We start from the raw sequence: 8,230 nt of genomic DNA on the forward strand, positions 1-8,230 counted from the left end.
CAGCTGTACAACTAATGTATACGTTGTAGTCATGATTCGTAGTCATAAGGTAGCACACAATGCAGCAATGTAGTAATATTTTCCTAGAATATAATTTCGTCTTTAATAAAATAGGATGAAGCCCGAAGGACATAATCCGTCGCTTGCCGCATCCCCTGCGTAGATGGTCGTCGAAATCGGCACGCGTTCTAAGCGACGATGACATTGTACTCTCTTTCACGTGCCTCAAAAAGCGCACAAGAGGTACACCAGATGGCCAGAGGGCACGACCTCTTCAACTCGTGTTTTTGCTTGTTTTTCTATCTTGAAAATTTTTGCAGATTCTCACTGTGGGATTGTATCTCATTACGGCCGATGTCTCAATACGGCCGATAATCCTTTAATCCCCAAGTGTCTTATTACGGCCAAAGTCTCAATACGGCCGAATGCAGTCTCATTACGGCCGAAGATGTCTCATAACGGCCAAATGTGAAAATGTGTATTGTAACCTGCATTGATATGCAATGTCACAGCCAGGTATGGATATATATTCAGCAGGGTATAAGGCATGCACTGTGCCCTTAGGGCCCTTATCATATTTATATACACATATTGCGAGACAAACGGTATGTTATCGTACCACAGCACAATGCAACATATTGTGTAATGTGTACTCCCACAAGGTAGTGTTGAAGTTGCTGTGAAGCGGGCTACTATGTGGAGTTAGCTACTTGTAGAGAGCTAGATGAATATTGGCTTTGTTGTGACGCTTTTGGAGCCATCCTACAGTCACTGGCCATGACGGAACACCTATCTCAGTCGATGTCAGTTTATTTCCATTCGCCTTACAATTGTACAATTCTTGCTTCTGGAATGAGTAAACCTGCAAGAAGCGAAGAGCAACCATGAATAGGCTAGAATATTTAAAAAAAAAAACACAAGCATTTGTCTCTACATGGCTGGTTTTAATGTGCACAAGCTGCACATGTGTTGATACGTGTCTGTTATTTCATATAAGGTTAACATAAATCTTCATCTAGACAAAAGAATGACAAGCCTTAAAAATGTGACTTCCAGGTAAACACAGAGCATTACCATGATATGAATATAGGTTCAGTAGTTCATTCCTTTAATGGAGACATGTGAATATCAAATAGTGATACATTACAATTCATGAAATGATGCATGCATAACTTTCCATTTCTGGTTTCTTTTTTATAAAGGTAGTGCACTAATTAACGTTTGTGCACTACTACAAAATTTCTCACTTCACAACAGAACCTTATGATGATCTTAACAGCTCACCTCTTCGGCCAGGACTCCCTGGGCAGCAACATCCTATTAGCCATGTTGTTGTTTTTCTTTTTCGGAATCCTCCGTGCAGCTACATACCATATGCCTGGAATGGAAAACCAGCTATAAATAACAATGTATTTGAATGACTTCCTCTTGAAGTATTTATTCTAATCAGATATGCTTTTGTGCCTAGTATGGTGCGCGAAGGCACATAAGTACAACATTTGCAGACGTTCGACGTAAGCAGTTCGAGGAGATCAATTCAAGTACGCCGACTTGCGCTTTTATTTTTGAAGAAGTACGACGACAAATTTTAACAAATTAAATATGGCTCACAATGATACGAGTAAATGCTGCTGTACGGTGATGCATTGTCGGTATCTTATCGTCTTCGAATAAATTTGTTGTTGCTAAACGCGCAACCAACTAGAAAAAACGCAAACGTACGAACAGATACCGAGTTTACAATCTCTGGTCGCGGGAGAGAGTGAAGTTTCATCTCCTAGTCTTCTTACTCTGTGGTGCTGGTTCAACTACAAGACGGCCTCGAACGTGTCATCACTTACGCAAGCAGAACGCTATCCAGGGCCGAGAAAAACTACTCGACCACAGAGAAGGAGTGCCTTGCACTTATATGGGCCATCACGAAGCTGCGTCCCTACTTATACGGACGCCCGTTCAAAGTAGTGACAGGCCATCATGCTCTATGCTGGCTCGCCGGCCTGAGAGATCCGTCGGGTCGGTTAGAACGGTGGAGTCTTCGGCTACAGAAGTACGACGTCACCATCACCTACAAGTCGGGAAGAAAGCACAACGACGCAGATTGCTTGTCGCGGGCACCACTCCAGAGAACAGACAGCGGCGACGAAATCGACGACAGTTTCCTGGGCCTCGTCGATGCGACCACTATGGCTTCAGAACAGCACAGCGACCCAGAACTGAGGCCTCTCATCGACTACTTGCAAACTCGGGCTGGCAACGTCCCTGCCGTCTTCAGACGATCGCTCCCCAGCCTCTCCATACGTAACGGTGTCCTCTACAAGCAGAATCACGAGCCACAAGGCGCTACATGGCTTCTAGTTGTACCTTCAGAAATGCGCCCCGAAATCCTCGCATCCTGTCATAACGAGCCATCTTCGGGTCACCTGGGGTACAGCAGAACACTGGCCCGCATAAGAGAAAAATACTACTGGCCAAAGCTAGCCAAAGTTGTCCACCAATACGTGAGCACCTGTAGGGAATGTCAACGCCGAAACACGCCACCAGTGCGTCCGTCTGGATACCTTCAGCCGATTCCGCCGCCGTTGCGTTTGAGCAGATGAGGATGGACCTACTCGGACCCTTCCCGCGATCGTCTTCCGGAAATCGTTGGATAATCGTGGCGACGGACTACCTAACACGCTACGCCGAGACAAAAGCCCTCCCTCAAGGAACTGCCGCTGAAGTGGCGAAGTTCTTCGCTTAATGCATTGTACTCCGGCACGGAGCTCCCACAACCATAATCACCGACAGAGGAACAGCATTCACGAGCAGACTCACCCAAGAAATTCTCCACCTCAGCCATACCGTCCACCGCAGAACGACGGCGTATGATCCACAAACAAACGGCCTCACCGAGCCGCTAAACAAAACTCTTGCCGACATGATTTCGATGTACGTCGACGTAGAGCACAAGGCGTGGGACGAAATACTGCCGTACGTCACGTTCGCTACAACACGGCAGTCCAAGAAACAACCGGGTTCACGCCGTTTCACCTTGTGCACGGACGTGATGCAGCAACGATGATCGACGCGATGCTGCCTCACGATCCAAGTGAAGAAGAAAGCGATGCCCTGGACTTCACCCAACGAGCTGAGGAAGCTCGTCAGCTCGCCAGGCTACGGATCGGACAGCAACAACGCGAGGATACGAGAAGGTACAATCTACGTCGACGAAACACACAGTTTAGCCCAGGAGACCTGGTATGGGTGTGGACTCCAATCTGACGACGAGGGTTAAGCGAGAAACTTCTCAAACGCTATTTCGGCCCATACAAAATACCCCGACGCATAGGAGAGGTGGACTACGAAGTTGTACCTCAAGACAGCACAGCTTCTCGCGAACCCTGACCCCTGAAATAGTTCACGTCATTCGCCTGAAGCCGTACTACTTCAGGTAGTTTGGACGATCCCCGGAACCAGAAGAAAATTGGCTACTTCTTTACCTCGAGTACTTCGAGAGCCCGGAACGCCAGCCGAAACTGCTCTAGCGCCCTCGATACAAGATCTGGCATCGGGACGATGCCACGTCTACGGAGGGGGCAATGCCACGTATTGTCTTTGGGGCGACCACACGCAACAACAACAACAGGCAACGAGGCGTCAAACGACAAGCTGGGGCCCGCGACACGTCGCGCTAAATGGCAAGCGATCCTTCTGGAAGCTCCTTCGCGCGCATCAATCTCAAGGACGGACCGACGACCTTGGAGAGGCTTCTGTATTTCCTTCTCTCCACCGACGCGTGTTTTCTACAATGTTCACCGCTGTGTATAAAAGCTTGTGAGCTCCCAGTCGGTAGAGTAGAGTAGAGTAGAAGTAGCTGCGTTTTGGAGCTTGGTGACGCCCGAGTTTGGGGTCTGCTGCTCCATTTCTTTTAGTTGAGGAGTATGTTCCTCTTCTTCGCTTGTATGTCGGCTGGGGGGAGGGGGTTAGCTGGATTAGGTAGCTTGTTGATTATTACATTTATAGATCGCAGGAGGATCATCCTTTGCACTTTGGATCTATCTGCTGATTGTCAACATGCGGAGTTTCTTCTTCAGTGGACTTGTCCTAATATCTCTGCACGATTTGCGTTTCTTTCGCTGTCGGAGTATTCTTTTACCTTAGTTCTGTCTAAGAGCTGTCGCTCTTGTGCTAACGAGCTAAGCAGCTAGAATAAAGCGTTCGCCGAGTATTCGCCGTCTCGCTCGTCTGTTTTCATCCGTGACAATATGCAATCCTTCGAAAAGCTCCGAGAAAACATAATGGAAACCAGCTTAGGAGGGGACCCGTGAGATGTTGCCCAGTGATAAGAGAACGTCCCACACATTGATTGCGACATACGTGCGTCATTGTGGACAGCAACAAGTCATTACCAAAACATGTGTGCACTGACAAGCACATTACTACACTTGTGTTTAAGAATAGTGTCTCTACTTTCTTGGGATAATTTTTTTTCCCACATCCGGGAAAGGGGTGAGGGGAATCGGGTGCAATTTTGAAATTTGAAATTCAGGGTGCTATTGATAGAATCGGGTGTTCGGTGGTTATCTGACCACTTTTTCTTTTTTTTTTTTTCTGTCCAGTAAGCGACCTGTTCTTACAGGTTCACACGTGGATCAAACATGCATTCATCGCGAATTATAGTCACAAGCTCCGCGTGATATAACATGTAATGTGCTTAGGATAGTTTATGCTTTCGCTCAGATATTTTCATCAGACGTGTGCACAGATTGTACTAAATCGTGTACGTGATACATGATACAACGTCATACGTGATTTGAATTCATGGGAGACATTGATATTAATCTGAGTTGGTCCGAAATTGATCCAGGAGGGAACAATCGGGCGGAATCGGACCCTGATTAAAACTCACCTTGTAGACTGTATGAGATTACGGAAACTTGAATCTCTGGGAAAATGTGATGTACAGTTGCGACCAACGCGGCATCGGTACATCGCCCAATGCCCAATCGAAAACCATATTCCAGATATCTTTGTATTTTGTATATTTTCGAATTATTATTCAAGCTTCCCTCGTCATAAGCATTTGTTCCCCTGCATTAAGATAGGAAAGAAATGTCCGTTAACTTGCGTACCAGGGTATAATACATTAAGCGTGACTGGGCAATTCGTCAAGCCACCAAGTGCTCATTACAGCCTGGTCAACCCTGTATTTGGTAACAGGGTGTGCGTACAAATAGTCCGAGATGCGCCACCGCATACCGCACACCGGAAGTGCCGCCATAATGGTGCGTCATCCGAATTCTCCACAGGCGCACATGTGCGTCACAGAACAGAGTCACAGAAGGCGCACTTGGGAAGCCTCCTCCGATCCAGGCTTTGCCGAGTGCGCTTCGCGTTTCCCGCATCCGCCGGGTTTCGGGGGAGGGCGCGTTCGTTGAAGGGTTTAGCAGACGACAGTTTTCGGCGGCTGGCAGCTATTTTGATTGAACAAATGGCGGCATACCAAGGTAAATGGGCATACTGCGAAGGCGAAACAGAGCGGAACAATTACACTGCTAATTTAGTATCTGCATTAGATACGTATTAGCACTAGACATTGTATCCTTCGCTCTTTGGTTAATTTGAAAGCGACATGAGTTTTCCGCACTTCTGCACAGAAATGAGAAACGCCGCAAGATCGGTTGGAAGATCTGGAAAATGGGGGGGGGGGGGGGGGAGAGAGAGAGAGACCCAGAAGATGAGGTGATCGGTGATGAGCAACCCGCGAGGCGCCGTCGCTGCCAGTCTCCAACAAATATTGAAGTAGAAATGTTAAACGACATGCGAAACCAGTCAGCTTCTCCAACGGTTTTATGATTTATTTGCGAATAGATTAATAACACTACACACAAATGCTTCCCGTGCGGGATTGTCGCTTTCAGCCTTGGATACGTTGTCAGAACACAACCGTTGCCCACGTCGTTGCATGAAAGTCGTCATGGACGATTGCAGTGTGCCTTGGGCAGGATAAATGCGCAGCAAGTCGATCCCGATACTGCATCACACTACTGTTGTTAGCAGCAGAGTTCTCGTCGTTTCTTCTCTCCATGCGCATGCACATAAACTGCAAGACAAATGAAAACGCCATAACTGCCTCGGTGTCCAAGCTGAATTCCGAGAAATTCTTGTCGTCTGCTATTATGGCCGATTTTGCTGTCCCTCATACTATGCGCCCTCTGGAGCCTTTTTTATTAAATATACGTTGCAGACGATCAGCGTCAGATGGCGCGCGTAGCGGTGCTCACAGTGCTCGTTCCAATACTTTAGCGCGAAGGCGCACATGTGACGCGCACTATGACGGCATGTGCGATGCATCACTATTCGGATGCACCCAGGTTCGGATGTGTCCTTGACGTGGACGTCGGTGCAGATGAATATTCTAACCTTCGCTGCGGAGTCCAGTTTCGAAGGCAGCGAATTCCCGTGGATTCGGCGCAGCGTGATGGTTTTCTTAAAACAAGTGGTTATTGCGACATCGCCAGGAAGATATCTAATGTACCTACAAGATACACTACTCAGACTATATTTGTCTGAGGGCACAAGAAACATGTTATTTCTCCGAACAACAATGAGTGGCTCGTGGATGTGCAGACGTGACTCAGATATTCAGCTCAGTGTAGGTGAATGTGCGACCTCCACACGGCATCCAATGGGAAACTTCACGAATCTACCAGAGCCTCCGGAGTCTCGACGTCACCTGAATGTTGTTTAACGACACATTTTTCTGTGTGCTCTCGGGCGCAGATGCGGTTTAATTATTCTACGTATGTACAAAATTCTCCACTGCCAGTACAGCGTAACTTTTTTGGCTAAACGTAGCTGTTCCAAGGAGCAGTCATACTAGCAAAAATGCAGGTGTTTCCTAGGTACACTGCGAGTGCGCTTTCGAGCACCAGCGCTTTCAACGATATCGTGTGCGTGAATGAAACAACAAAGGAAAACGAAAGGCAGCACACATACTAACTCAGGTTCCAGTACCGTGAATGGGAGATTTCCGCAGGACGTTAAAGAAGCTCAGGCGGTCCAAATTATCTGCAGTCCTATCCCTACGACACATGCAGCATGTCGTCACACAAACAGGCAGACACACCTTGCGTGTAGATATACTCCCAATTATTATTTTACTCAAGTACACTCTGTTATGCTGTTGCGGGAGACGACGACTGGGATGAATACAGCTGATGCCATCAAAACTATACTGCGGGACAAGTCAACTCCTACGGGTAAGTTCCGCCCACAAATTTAAAGACGTTTCGTATTGGCTGGCGCGTGACGCCTCCGAGTCCCAACGTAATGCTCCCGCGTGCTTCAAATTGCTGCATGTCCGCTCATGATGATGTCAAAGGTCTGGTCGGCCGGGGGATGTATTTCAAGCAAAGACGTAAGATACTTGCGTTAACAAAACATGCGGATCGGTTTCCCCATCTCCTCGGATGCCCCCGTCTCAATATGCGGACTACATTCACCGCTGGCGGAGATAAACCTCTGTGCGTGCAGCTCGAAGTGTTGCTTCGGAATGTAGAAAAGGCTTGCTCGTCACCTACTCAATTTCCTTAGATAAGTAGACGCTTACAGTGGCAATGCCTGTCCGTGTCGCATAAAGTGACGCCGAAAGTCGCTGCGTTCGACTTACAAGGAAAGCCTCTCCCGTGGCGCTCCTGCGGCTCGAGGCAATTTCCATTTGAATTATACAGGGTGTCCCAGAAAACATGTCATTGAATTATAATAAAAAAACTACACCATTTAGAGTCATGCGGTCAAGGGTATTTGTTCTTACTGGGTTTTTGCCACCTCCTCATGTGAATGTCGTGTAACGTAAGTTTAATTATGTAAATTTTTTAGAGCTTAAGTCGGAAATTTGCCTAGTAAAGGTCACTTTTTTACCCCACCAATGTGAAGAGCGTGTCTAATTTACTCAAATTAATGACAATTGACAGGGATATTCAGGAGCTATCCCATCGGAAAAAATAGCCGAACATCATGGTCTACGGAGGTCGCACAGAATAGCGCACGATGAATTTTTCAGCGCAATCTGTGTCAGTCCGACCAAAGGAGGTTGGAAACCCAGCCCACCCCGGCATCGCAGAAAGAGATAACGCAGGCATGGCTTTCGCTGGGATAATGCTTTCCCTCTCCCAATTTTAGGAACCGTTACTTTTTCTACTATCACTCTGTGGGCTGGCTTCGGAACCTCCTTTCGTCGGACTGCGAG

General features: G+C 47.4%; 1 long non-coding RNA gene across 1 annotated transcript; it reads right to left on the reverse strand.

Moving 5' to 3' along the window:
• Positions 1-790: 790 nt before the first annotated feature.
• On the reverse strand, positions 791-1,359 carry LOC135401549 (uncharacterized). The gene is made up of 2 exons (XR_010424841.1): positions 1,285-1,359; positions 791-862 (listed from the first exon to the last, which is right to left on the reverse strand). It is a non-coding gene; the product is annotated as an uncharacterized LOC135401549 (long non-coding RNA).
• Between the last annotated feature and the right edge of the window lie 6,871 nt (positions 1,360-8,230).

Source organism: Ornithodoros turicata, chromosome 1 (genome assembly GCF_037126465.1).
Source record: "Ornithodoros turicata isolate Travis chromosome 1, ASM3712646v1, whole genome shotgun sequence".
Taxonomy (NCBI): Eukaryota; Metazoa; Arthropoda; class Arachnida; order Ixodida; family Argasidae; genus Ornithodoros; species Ornithodoros turicata.